Source organism: Schistocerca cancellata, chromosome 7 (assembly GCF_023864275.1).
Source record: "Schistocerca cancellata isolate TAMUIC-IGC-003103 chromosome 7, iqSchCanc2.1, whole genome shotgun sequence".
Lineage (NCBI taxonomy): Eukaryota > Metazoa > Arthropoda > Insecta > Orthoptera > Acrididae > Schistocerca > Schistocerca cancellata.
The window spans coordinates 60,888,011-60,900,679 of NC_064632.1; the positions used below are offsets into that span (position 1 = coordinate 60,888,011).

Below are 12,669 nucleotides of genomic sequence, written 5' to 3' on the forward strand. Positions count from 1 at the left end.
GTTTGTTAGATTTCAGTTCTGACAGAACTGGTCTTCTGACAGAACTGGTAACAATAGTAATGGTTAGGTATGTATGATAAATTTATTACAAGTGCATAACAATGTTGTATTCTGACAGTGTATTAATTTTGTAAATATTAGCAGTTCCAGTTTACTGTAATGTATTCACCTATTTTGATGATGTTCTGACAAATGACCAGGGTAGTAAGTATTACGTTCAAATGTTTTATATTTTCTATGTTATACTTTCTGACATGTCCACACCCACGAGAATCATTTCATTTTTTTGGTTCTATGAACGAAAACTGAATCTAATCTAATGTGACAAAGGGACAACATGTGACATATAGCAATACAAGTCAAAGAAAGTGAAAGTCAAAGGTGACAGTCTGTGAGGTATGTTGAAATTTTCACTCTACAGTGGAATGTGCGCTGATATGAAACTTCCTGGCAGATTAAAACTGTGTGCCAGACCGAGACACTAACTCGGGACCTTTGCGAAAGGCACACAGTTTTAATGTGCCAGGAAGTTTCAGTCTGTCAGGTGTTTCTTCACAAACACAAAAACAAAGATTTAGGTGTTTTAAATCTAGATATTGTACATTGTTTTTGTTTTTCTTCACTCCTAAAAATTGTATTTCCTTAATACTAATTTATTTTATGTGTATTTTCGTCAGATATGACTTGACTGTTTGTAATTTCCTGGACTGCTTTGTAGCTGGTTACTCTTTTCTTTATATGTATTTTATTTATGTTTTTATGTAATATCAATAGGTGTACAATTGTTAACGTTTCAGTTTTGTAATCTGATTACCACAAGAATGTTCAATGCAACTTTTTGGGATTTGGTCAAGACTGTCATCTTTGACTTTGAAGTTCTCTGACATATTGCTATACATCATAAACCGTCATTTTTGACTTTGAAGTTCTTTGACTTGTATTGCTATACATCACATGTTGTCCTTTTGTCAGTGGGCCATCGTATTGTAATCTTGCTACAATTTTTCATTTATAATGGCAGTTATGGTTTCAGTAGTAACGTATGTCAAGGCATGTATGACATGTGATAAATCTGCAATAATTTTTGTGCGTCTCTCCATTGATTCAACGGTTTTTTCTGTTTTGATCTTATTTAGTTTTACTTTCTCACGTTGCTCATTTTTGTAAGTTGTACAGCTGCCGCTGAAGATGGTTTAAGACCGAAACCGGTAGCAGAATAAATATCATGATCACAGACAACGCAGTGTAATGCATTTTGTAAAATTTTTAGTTTACTTTTGCAAGTTGCGGGTGTGTAAATCAACTACACATCAAATGCCCTACTCTGAGGAAAGTGAAAACTTATTTGGAGATTTAACGACTTCCGACAAACGATCTGAAAAACTGCATACCAAAATTAGAAGGTTTGTATCAGCAACGGCGGCAAATACATTGATATCCTCTTCAGTCCCCAGGTATCATATATGATACCTCCAGGTATTATTTTTTTCTGGAGTGCCTACGCAGCGGAATCTTTTTTGGCCTGTGGTATCATACACGATAGACACCGCGCTTGCTGCAGCTCGCTTGTTCGTGCTTCTGCCAAGCGCCACTAGGCGACAGCACAGATTGGATAATACGGATTCTGGAACTGCACAGCATGTCTCTGCGAAATAAAGGTAAAGACATTAATTTTATCAATTACATGTGCTTTCACGTGCATTAACAACTTAGGAAAGCTCTACAGACAATACTCACGCAATAGTCAACTATAAATTAACGTTATACAGGATTTATAAAAGCTAATGTTTTGGGTATCATATACTATACCCTGGGACTCAATGCCGATTTTGTTCACGTCACTGGAAGTGAAGTTATATTTGTTTTCCGCTTGATTATCAGGCTTTACTGATGAAGAGATCACTGAGTTGGTTAACAGAATTGATCCAGATGAGTCTGACATAGAGTTTGATGAGTCTGATTATGAAGATGACGCTTTGATGCAAAGAAATCAGACTGACGAAAGTTCATCAGATGAAGAAACTGTACCTCTTGCTAAAATCCGAGAAAGAAGCGAGTTTTAGAGGCACACAAATGTGTAAGAATAAGTGTGTTATTATAGAAATTACAGTCTCTTAGTAGATGGTTTACTTAAAAAAACTAATTTGCCTTTTTTAAGTTTTCAGGTGCTTAGCACTTCCAAAAACCTCCAATCCAATATTGCTGCCAGCACATCAGTAGCCACAGATGAACGCAAGCAAACATTTGAATACTTTTGCAAATACTTTCATGGTTCATTTTTTGAGGATATGTCTCAATTCACAAATTATATGCAAGTCAGTAAAACAGTAAAATCACTAAATTGTACTGTAGAATAAACGCATAAGTTTTGGGGAGTGAGTATTGTTGCAGCACTTATAGGTGTACCACGTCTAAGAATGTGCTGGGAGAGGAAAAGTAGGTACCCACTAGTTGCAGATAATGTTTCAAGAAACAGATTTTACCTACTGAGGAACAATATAAAATTAGTTGATGACAATGCTGTTAGTGAACAGGAAAAGCAATACCACTTTTGGAAAATAAAACCAATATTGGAGACTGTTAGAAATGGATGGTTAGAAAACCATTGGTCAACGGAAATATCTATCGATGAGCAGATGATTCCGTTTCGTGGACAAGTGAAAACAAAGCAGTATGTAAAGGGAAAACCTAGTCCAGAAGATTTGAAGAATTTTGTCATGGCAAATCCATATGGCATACCCCTTGACTTCTGTATGTACGAAGGAAAAGGGAAAGAAATTCAGTCTGAAAAAGTGCCCCCTCCAGAGAAGTTAGATGTAGAAGTCAGAGTAGTGTTGAAACTTAGTGATACATTGACAGAGAAGTCGTCAATTTATGTTGACAGATATTTTACTTATGTTCCCCTCCTCGACAAGTTACTGAGAGACAGGAACATTACTGCCACTCGTACAATAATGCTGAGTCGCATCCCCAGAAGTATACTGTTTGAGGAAGATGCAACAATGAGAAAGACAAGAGGCAGCCATGATCAGGTGGTAAGGAATGACGGGAACCTAGCAATTATCAAATGGTTTGACAACCGAGCGATTTATTTGGCTTCAACAGAATCAGGTGTTGAGCCAATTGAAAAATGCACTCGGTGGTCTAAAAAAATTACATTGAAGTTCCTCGCCCATGTGTAGTAAAGGCATACAATACTTACATGGGAGGTGTTGACTTGTTAGATAGGATGGTGGGTAAGTATGGGATGAGAGCCCAGACCCACAAATGGACCATCAGAGTGATTCATCACTTTATTGATTTTGCAATTGCTGCTGCATTGTTGGAATACAGAGAGACTGCAATGGAGAATGGTATTGCTAAGAAACATACAGTGCCATACTATCTGTTCAAGCTTGATATTGCAGAAGATTTGATATATTTTCACCAACGATCAAGTTTACTGATCGAACCTGTTGAGCATGAACTAGACTCCGAAGATGAAGATTATTTGCAAGATAAGAAAAGAATAAGACGTCCCATCCCACTACCACCAATGGAAAAAAGACCAGCAAACAAGCTTCATTTGCCTGAAATGATGAACCATGTTCAGAAGAACACGTCAAAATGCTGGGCAGAAGGCTGTAGAAGTCTCACTCTCGTACAATGTGAGCAGTGCAAAGTGTTCCTTTGCTTCACTGCTGACAGGAACTGTTTTAACAAATTCAACAAAAAATAAAATAAACTTAGTATAAGTGTTGTTAATTTACATTTGATACTTGTGATAATACCAAAAGAGGAACAATAATTTGACACATTTTGCTATGGTAATTTTGTTTATATATTTTTAAGTGTTTACATAATATAGTTAAAAATTTTGATACCAAATTTCTGTTTTCACTTATCATGGTATCTACAGAAAATATGAACAATTTGTGTAATATTTCTGACTGGAATTTTTTTGGAATAAACCAAAATTAAACAGCATAGTTGTGGGTATAAAGGCCATGCTTGAGTCCCAAGGTATCATATGTGATACCATCTATAAAAAATTGTCAATGGTTAAAAAAGTTTTTTGAGGGTCATTCATTGTTAACTAGCATTAACAGATTGCAGTTAACATAAATTTAGCTCACTTGTAATTTTAATATGTGCTCGGGACAGAAGAGGATGTGCTGGGAGGTAATCGAAACTGAACAAGTGAAAAGATAAAACACTTTTTTTCAAATCATTAATTGGTGAGAAGAGCCTTACAATCGCAAAAGGTAACCAGTTTCCGATCAGTTAGCAAATGAAAAGTGCCCCAAAGTGTATGCATTGAATCAATCATCAGTTACAGGTATTTTAGAAAGAGAATTCCTGAGCGAGCTCTGACAGCCATTTTAACAGACGAGAGTGACGCATTTGCACTTCTTCATACACACCAGTGTATGTTTGTTATCTTGACATGGTTATCATATTTTGGAAAGTACGGATGATTTGAAATAGGCCGCACTCTGAAACTAGTCATCGAGTAAATAAAAGTGTAATTTGCAACTTTGGTTCTTTTGTCGTTATGCTGATTAGAGCAACTTGCTGCCCAGCGATTACTCCAGCATGTTGGCAGTTCGTAAAACTAGATTTATTAACATTTTACTTCTTTATTCTTCAGATCTACACATTTCTTTCCCAATACAATAACCGTAGCGAGGAACACATTCCTACCAGCGAGAGCTTAGTTTGTTGACACCGTCACTGTAGAATGTTAGACTTTATTGACGGAGCCACACTTTACCACTGCTTGCACTGTTTCATCACTGTCGAAGTGAAGTCCGTTCTTTAAATTTTGGAAACAGATGGAGATCGAATGGGGCCAAGACTAGACTGTAGGGAGGATGATCGATGATGGTGCACCTGAAGTATCGGATTGTTGCAGATGTCACCGTGCTCTTGTGTGGTCTGGCATTGTCACGCTGAAGCAGAGGAGGCTCCATGTCTGGACGAAGATTCATGTGGTTAGAAGCTCGATTACAGCACGCTGTTTTTCACACACCAATATAGTTATACGCTACAGTTCGAATATGTCTAGCGGCAGAGAGTCGCAACGTGCGTCATTGTAGCGGAAAAATCGACCGAGTAATACGCATAACTTGTAAGACCTCTACCGACGTTGAGAAAAGAATAAAAAATTCGAGGCGCATGCCCACATATATATTACATGCAACTTAATTTTATACGAGTTATACAATTATAAACAATGTGAAATGGAATGTGGAGCGAGTGATTTACCCGAAAAAGAACAAGATTGAGGTGGGAACAAGACCAACCACGACTGTTCTGACAATTCCGGTGAAGTGCCCAGCCGCGGCCGTTGAGGGAACGAGACCTGATGCGACCAAAGTGAGCGGCGAACGGCTGTTCATTAGAAGTCGCTCCTCGGGCCTTCCGTTTGCTTTAGTGAACCGTTCCTTTGGACCCGATCCTTCGTGAATGACCCACCGTTAGCTATTGTACATTAGTATGCGCATAATTTTACCCTCTCGCAGTCGCTTTCAAGTCTTGTGGTATACATAAATCAATCAAGAGCAGAATCAGTATATCACATATCGAGAATATTTCATTGCTATGTCCGATTGACCAGAGTCTTTATAAGACGTGCGTGAAATCGCTTGAAATGCGATTTAGGCTTTACTTGAATTAATAACCACCTATCCAGGAGTCAGAACTGTTTGAGAGAACCAAGTGAACAGATCGAGAGTATTTCATCGCTATGGCCGATTGACCAGAGTTTTTATAAGACGTGCGTGAAATCGCTTGGAGTGCGATTTAGGCTTTACTTGAATTAATAACCACCTATACAGGAGTCAGAACTGTTTGAGAGAACCAAGTGAGCGGGCGTGAGAACCGTTGTCCAAACGTGGAGGCAGGTCGCCCACAAAAAGCATAAAAAATGCGCAATTCCGGGAACAGAACCGCAGGCCCTTATGTGAGAGCCAGGCATCCCACCCACCAATGGGGGCGCTCCTCCAAGGAACGCAAAAACCACCTACCCGCCAAATGACGAAACTGTAAAAGTTCGCCTTTCAGAACGGTAAGAGTACCAAGTGAAAGAGCATAACTGGACCGTTCAAACGAGCGTGAATTGTATTGTCAAACAGACATTTCAACTCCGTTAGATGGTGCATTTTTATGGCTGTTTTGGTTAATACATATCAGTGACATCAGAGCGACGACACCGTGTGAACGATTATAACTGTACTGCTCAAACGAGCGTGAGTCATATCGTTGCGTATACTACTTACATCCTTCCATTAACACTGTCACGAGTAAAGTATTCTGTTGACTTGATTACATCTTATGCATTTCGGTATTTTTCCATTTTGGTTCAAATGGCTCTGAGCACTATGGGACTCAACTGCTGAGGTCATTAGTCCCCTAGAACTTAGAACTAGTTAAACCTAACTAACCTAAGGACATCACAAACATCCATGCCCGAGGCAGGATTCGAACCTGCGACCGTAGCGGTCTTGCGGTTCCAGACTGCAGCGCCTTTAACCGCACGGCCACTTCGGCCGGCCCTTTTCCATTTTCGTAAGATCTACAGCAAGATGGGTATCCATGAGAAATATGTAATAACATCAAAAGTGGGAAGCATACCATTGCAAGAGAGTGAAACTTAACACCTACTCATCAATATAACACAACGTTTTGTGCATAATAAACAGCTGAACATATCTCATCATCCTTAATATCATGACGCACGTTAATGCAAACTGATTAAAATGTGTTCACAAAAGCTTTAATGAAAGAAACCCTCCAGGCGGCAATTCACACACTGTTGTTAGGATAGATAATATGAGCACTGAAGCTGCAGTCGGCAACGCTTATGTAAGACAAGTGTCTGGCGCAGTTTCTTAGATCGGTTACTGCTACTACAATGGACAGTTATCAAGATATAAGTGAGTTTGAACGTAGTGTTGTAGTCGGCGCACGAGCGATGAGACACCGCATCTCCGAGGTGGCAATGAAGTGCGGATTTTCCCGTAGGTCCATTTCACGAGTGTATCGTGAGTATCAGGAATCCGGTAAAACACCAAATCTCATCGCTGCGGACGGAAAAAGATCCTGCAAGAACGGAACCAACTTGACAGAAATGCAACCCTTCCGCAAATTGCTCCAAATATCAATGCTGGGCCATCAATAAGTCTCAGCGTGCGGACCGTTCGTTCAACGAAACATCATCAATATGGGCTTTCGGAGCCGAAGGTCCACTCGTGCACCCTTGATGACTGCACTACACAAAGCTGTACGCCTCTCCTGGGCCCGTCAACACTGACATTAGACGCTTGATGACTGGAAACACGTTGCCTGGTCGGACGAGTCTCGTTTCGAGTTGTAGCGAGCGGACGGACTTGTACGGGTATGGAGACAATCTCATGAATCCATGGACCCTGCCTGTCGGCAGGAGACTGTTCAAGCTGGTGGAGGCTCTGTAATGGTGTGGGAACACTATTGAGCAGAAGTGGGATGCCTAGCAACGTGCTGTTTGGAAGAGCTCTCCACCCCCTCGTACTCTTACGGATTTATGGACAGCCCTGCAGGTATCTTGGTGTCAGTTCGCTCCAGCACTACTTCAGACATTAGTTGAGTCCCTGCCACGTCGTGCTGCGGCACTTTTGGGTGCTCCCCGCGGGGACTCTTCACGATATTAGGTAGATGTACCAGTTTCTATGGCTGTGCAACGTATTTTGTCATTACAAAAGTAATTGTATTACGTGATGATCATACAACATCAAGTTACAAATTTTTAAGCATCAGCTTTTTAAAAATATAAATTAAAAGATACCCTTCAAACCTGACAGTAAAAGGTTGCGTGAATATTTTCAAAATTAGATGGCGCTAATGTATATTTCTACACTTTCAGTGAAGGGAAGAGGGAAGTTAGACAATTAGAGATCATACATTACAGACATACAAAAATAGACAGTAAGGAATACACAGGCATGGATATGGCCAAACACGAACAGCGTTGTGCACCAGGAAGCAATCAGAGTTACATTGTGTAGCTGTACGCCAGTGTGAGAGGAATGTGTACTGTCCGAGGTGTAAAACCTGGTGGTGGTTAATTTTGGGGATATAATATAAGAACACCAGGAATACATATGCCACTGAAATATGATTACTGTCGTAACCTCCATACAACACCATAAAATACAGTTAGATACGAATAATACAGTAGTCATTAAATGTACCAGGAGGTTTACATAATTATTCCTATTTGTATACCAATAACATTGGAACAATTAGATACAAGAAATAAAAGAGAGCACAGCTGTAAGTTTGTGAGTGAGTCATTAAATTCTTCAAAATGGTAACAGCTTTAGAAACCGTCAACTTAAGGACTACGCATGAAAACGAGTATTGATCATCCGAAATGTGCCATCAGAGAAAATTACATCAACGGAAAATCCTCCAGTCACGTGACATTTAACGATGCGAGTAATTCAGAAGTTTCGCTTGCATATTTCGCCGCATCATAAAGAGCATTCCAACAGTGATGAGATTTATCTCATTATCTGAATATTTGCTGCAAAGAAATACTTACTTGAATATTGGGTAATTACGTTTCCTGTTCTTGTATCGCTCAATGTTAGGTTCACGATGTTGTTCAATGAGCTTTTGATTGTGAGGATTTCATGAAATCCTTACACCATGGAAAGGTAAAAAATAAAATGGTTAGACTTCGGTTCCAACAAATATAGTTTCCTACTCTAATGAGTCAACAATTAACTAAAAGGCCAGGATAAGGCTCAAAACGTTTCATCATCGAAAAACGACGGTTTGTGTCCTCCTGAAAACGACCTCCCGTGAAACAATAACTCATAGTTTGTTCACTTACAGTCATACTGAGAACGTATGCTTTAAATATTTCAATTACATAAAATATCTCTATAACTCAGTAATTATTCAGATAAACTTTTTACATTATTGACACTTACAAAAGCCAAGATGAGGACAGAGAGACAAGTAAAACAAATCTTTTCTTGTCAGACGCTGTATCGTAGCGTTTCGTTGTTTTAAAAGATAATGATAAAGGTATGCAAGCAGCTTCTTAGGATGCAGAAACTAATCTCTGCATTACGATGCCTTCGTGGCCGACGATAATTACAGGCCTAAGCGCACGTTTGTATGACGTCAGCAATGTAATGTTCGTGGCCAATCACAAATACTTATCAAAGCCCACAGACATATGTATGGCTGTGTCAAAGCCCTCTGATCAAATCTTTGACAGTGTAGTATGGAAGCTTCTTGAAAAATATTTGATAAAAGTTAGGGAGGCCATTGTTTACATATCACTTCGCACCCTTTAGCGTATTTAAACTATAAAATGTCGAAGTATATTTGGTGCGTGGTTACCATCACAGTGATAGTTGCGAAGTTTGAGAAATACGAAATTCTTCATACCACAAAGCACGCTGACTACAAAAACCGTAATAAGCGTTGCTATCTTACAAAGAAATAGCTGCCGCAGTCAGGTGCATTCGAATTTGCTGCGCTGTGAATAATGTTAAGCTTACATATGGATGTGGAAAGGATGTGGAAAGAGATGAAGGTATGAAAAGGCAAATGTTTTCAAAGTATATGTAAGTGAAATAAATGTGTTTACTTCTACTCCAACTAACCTAACATAAACTTCATAAATTCCTCGTTGGGTGAGTTTTATAATGGTTCACTTGTTCCTGGAATAATACGTGCAATGGTACGTTGTGAGATCCGAATACTACGAGGGTTATTCGGAAAGTAAGGAACGATGGTCGCGAAATGGAAACCACGGTGAAGATTCGATGAAGTTTTGCACAGGTGTGTTGGGCAGTGTCTCTAGTATGCCCCTAGATCCCATTACGTCGTTCTTTTTAGTTCTGAGCACACAGGGAGCACATGAACCTGGTGAAAAATTTCGCCTGAAGCTATGCAGCCAACATTACATAATTGTCGTGCGTTTTCTTTTTCAAGACAATTCTCAGCCGCATTCTGCAGGAGCAATGAAGATGCTTCTGCATCGTTTTCAATTACAAATGTTTGATTACCCACAATACAGCCCGTAATTGTCTCCCTCAGAGTTTCGTCTCTGCTCACATGTACCGCTGGCTATGAAGACAACATTTTGGCACAAACAACGAGCTGTAGGCCAGCGTAGAGAATTGGCGGAAGGCATTGGAGGCTGTCTTCTATAACGAGAGTGTTGGAAAAATGGTACAACGCTACGACAAACGTCTAAGTCGGATCGGCGACTATGGAGATAAGTAGCTGGAAGTTGTAGCTAACTGTTGCAAATAAAACAGTTTTGATTTTCACAGTGGTTTCCATTTCGCGACCTAACGTTCCTTACTTTCCGAATAGCCAAATGGTTCAAATGGTTCAAATGGCTCTGAGCACTATGGGACTTAACTACTGAGGTCATCAGTCCCCTAGAACTTAGAACTACTTAAATCTAACTAACCTAAGGACATCACACACATCCATGCCCGAGGCAGGATTCGAACCTGCGACCGTAGCGGTCACGCGGTTCCAAACTGAAGCGCTTAGAACCGCACGGCCACACCGGCCGGCTCCGAATAGCCCTCGTATATTGAAAGGTGGAATAGATTTCGCCTGTTCTGAAATTCTTAAATTAGCCATGAGACCATCTTTGACAGAAATAGCATTCATGATTTACAAAATGAAATAATGCACCAGTTACGTATTTTTTCACGATTTTCACAATTCTTTGAGAGTATTTATTCTCGTTATCAAGTACAAATATTTACATAGGTGTTTTATGCGATGTTTCAGAAAATCGGGCAAAAGAAGTCTGAGTGCAGGTGATCATAACAATATAATTGCAGGCCAAGAGAGGCAGAACAACGCACACACAAACACCGTATAAAATATCTAAGTGAATATTTCCTTTTGATAATGAGAATAAATTCTCGAAAAGTGTCTTACTAAACACGAAAAAATAGTTAACTAGTGCAGTGTTTGATTATTTAAAGCCGGCCGATGTGGCCGAGCGGTTCTAGGCGCTTCAGTCTGGAACCGCGCGACCGCGACCACTACGGTCGCAGGTTCGAATCCTACCTCGGGCGTGGATGCGTGTGATGTCCTTCGGTTAGTTAGGTTTAAGTTGTTCTAAGTTCTAGGGGACTGATGACCTCAGATGTTGTGTCCCACAGTGCTCAGAGCCATTTGAACCATTATTTAAACCATCAAGGACACAACTGCAGGCTTTACAAAAGCATCGATTATGATCAATGAAATTAAGAAATGGCATTTCTTAAATGAGTATCGTGTAGGCAAATATGAGGGACCACTTTTATGAAGACAAATTTAAATCTTTGTCCGCTCGTTCCCAAATAATTTTCTTACTTCTTGATGTCCCCCGCATTGCAACCCACGAAGCAAATTCGGTTGAATACTTCGAGCTTCTCCACTCAGTATCCACGGTTTCACCCACAATCGTCTCCATTTCTCTCTTTTTCCGGCAATGTGCTCGCCACCAACATATGGTGTTTTTAACTGTTGGGCATCCGTACCCGAACAACTATGACGAAAAATTTTACGATCGTGTGATTGCTCCAGTGACGTAGTTTGGTCAATAAGGTTCACGAAATCTTCGACAAAGCATGCTTTTGTGCGGACCGGCTGTTACCATTACATCGATTGACGTCCCACAGCCGTGCTCTTAGGCCTGTATTTATCATAGGCCTCGCAGTGTCTTAACATTACATCACAGTTCAAGGCAGACAGTCGGAATCGGACAATGCTATAATCCCGAATTGCTCTAATTCCAATAGTACTTACAGAAATAAATAGGAAGTATATAAACGCCTCTATGCAGCTAGGGCGTCCATTTAATTATCATTTCATTCTAGCCAAAGCTGCGTGGTCATTAACGGTTACTGTTCCTTCGGGAACAGATACTACCTTCATATATGGTCAAAATATGGTTTCCCGGCCATTGACCTTCGTGTGCGAATGCACACGCTATGCCCCAACTCTTACGGGACTTGGTAGATTAATCTGCCACGAGTAATGAGTATGGTGGGAAAACATCTATTAGGCGCACTACGAATGTAGTGCGGGACAATACGTTGAGAATGTGGGTTTCGCGGGAGGCGTGCCAGAGATAAATTCCTGCAGTCGCGCTATCGTCTGTGCCCTCGGTGGCTCAGATGGGTAGAGCGTCTGCCATGTAAGCAGGAGATCCTGGGTTCGACTCCCAGTCGGGACACACATTTTCAACATGTCCCCTAGGAAGTATTTCAACGCCTCTATGCAGCTAGGGTATCCATTAATTATCATTTCAGAAATAAATAGCTTTATAGTCGAAAGGTGATGATGATATATTAACAAAATTTTACATGTTTATCAGCCCAGCTACGAGTAGTTAATCACTGTAATAATATTTTTTTAAGTGAGCATGCTATGCTTTATAGCTGCTAAATGTGTCTACACCTCTGCTCTCGTCTGTTTCATCCACAACGAGCAGTATATCCGATATTACAGAATACCTCACGCCACTGCTTGACCGTCTTGTCGGCCTGTAATTTTAGCCGTTCACTTGTGCAACTGTTAGATGCATGCGACTGAAATTGCCTCCGGTCTCGTGCGGTGCAGTTCCCGCTGCGGGCAGACGGTTGCGCGCCCTGGTTCGCAGTGCGTTGTATATTT

At 40.3% G+C, this 12,669-nt stretch overlaps 1 non-coding gene across 1 annotated transcript; it reads left to right on the plus strand.

Annotated features, from left to right (window-relative positions):
• The first annotated feature begins 12,154 nt into the window (after window positions 1–12,154).
• On the plus strand, window positions 12,155–12,229 carry Trnat-ugu (transfer RNA threonine (anticodon UGU)). Its single transcript has one exon. It is a non-coding gene; the product is annotated as a tRNA-Thr (tRNA).
• Window positions 12,230–12,669: the final 440 nt, after the last annotated feature.